The sequence below is a fragment of the Humulus lupulus genome, chromosome 3 (genome assembly GCF_963169125.1).
Source record: "Humulus lupulus chromosome 3, drHumLupu1.1, whole genome shotgun sequence".
Classification (NCBI taxonomy): domain Eukaryota; kingdom Viridiplantae; phylum Streptophyta; class Magnoliopsida; order Rosales; family Cannabaceae; genus Humulus; species Humulus lupulus.
The window spans coordinates 148,354,981-148,356,230 of NC_084795.1; the positions used below are offsets into that span (position 1 = coordinate 148,354,981).

General features: G+C 36.0%; 1 non-coding gene across 1 annotated transcript; it reads right to left on the reverse strand.

Moving 5' to 3' along the window:
- Window positions 1-902: 902 nt before the first annotated feature.
- Window positions 903-1,012, reverse strand: LOC133827892 (small nucleolar RNA R71). The gene has a single exon (XR_009890541.1). It is a non-coding gene; the product is annotated as a small nucleolar RNA R71 (small nucleolar RNA).
- Window positions 1,013-1,250: the final 238 nt, after the last annotated feature.

Sequence of the window (1,250 nt, forward strand, 5' to 3'; positions counted from 1 at the left end):
TAGCCGAGGACAGCTTAATATTCACTGAGCTCAGTTTAAGCGGGCCAAAGTCAGTGGGATAACGGAGGGTGCGGCCTGAGGGCGCTAACCCTAGTTATCATATGTGATTTGGTGTGAATTGATATGTTTAGTATGCTGAATACTTTACCATTCTGAATATTGATATGATTAAGAATATGTGATGCTATATGAGATACTGAATTGTCCGTTGATTGCTTATGCTCTGTTGTTGTGTTTTCTTGTTGGGCCTTGGCTCACAGGTGCTACGTGGTGCAGGTAAAGGCAAGGGCAAGTTGGACCAATCCTAAGATGGAGAGCTACAGGGTGGAATGTACTTAGCCAGCTGTTCGGTCGCCATGACCGATGAGTGGATCAGGACAGAGAGTGCCTGTTTTGCCTTAATATGGCTAACACTGTATTTAGTCCTTGAATCTTTTGTAAACAGTTTCAAACTTAACATTTTTGGGATCCCGTGCAAACAGAAAATGTTCTTTATGAAAATGTGACTTTTGAGACCAAAACATTTTAACCCTAGTTCCTTTATAGTTTCAATAACACGATTTAAATTAAACAGCTTGATTAGCAAGTCTAGCACTTTATAAACACACAGTGTAATGGTCTTGGCTATCCAGGGTGTTACAATCAATCATTCAATTTTTACCATCTTGTTATGGGTTAGATAGAGAGGATCCTTACATGCATGTCAAAGATTTCTTAGAAATTTGCTCAACATTTAAATTTCAAAAATTTTCTGATGAGTCGGTCAAACTAAGATTGTTCCCTTTTTCATTAAAAGACCAATCAAAAGCTTTGTTAAATTCCCTTCCTTGGGGTCTATAACTACATGGGATCACCTTTATAATAAATTCTTGCTGAAATTTTTTCCTATGTCTAAAACTGATAGTCTAAGAAGAGAAATCTCCGAGTTTTTTCAAAAAGATAATGAAGAGTTTTATGAATGTTGGGAATGATTTAAAGATTTATTATTAAAATGTCCTCCTCATCATGGTTTTGAAAAATGGAGACTTGTAAAATATATGTATGATGGTTTGACTCCCTCTAATCGTCAAATGATTCAATCTATGCATACCTGAAATTTTTGAAAATTTCAAGGACAAGAGGCTTGGGAGGCCCTTGAAGATTTGTTTGTCAATTCACAACAATGGAATTATTTTGATCCTAGGTCTAGGTCAACTAATTCACTAAAAAGAGGAGGAAATTATGAAGTAAAAGTTGTATTAGACTTAAGA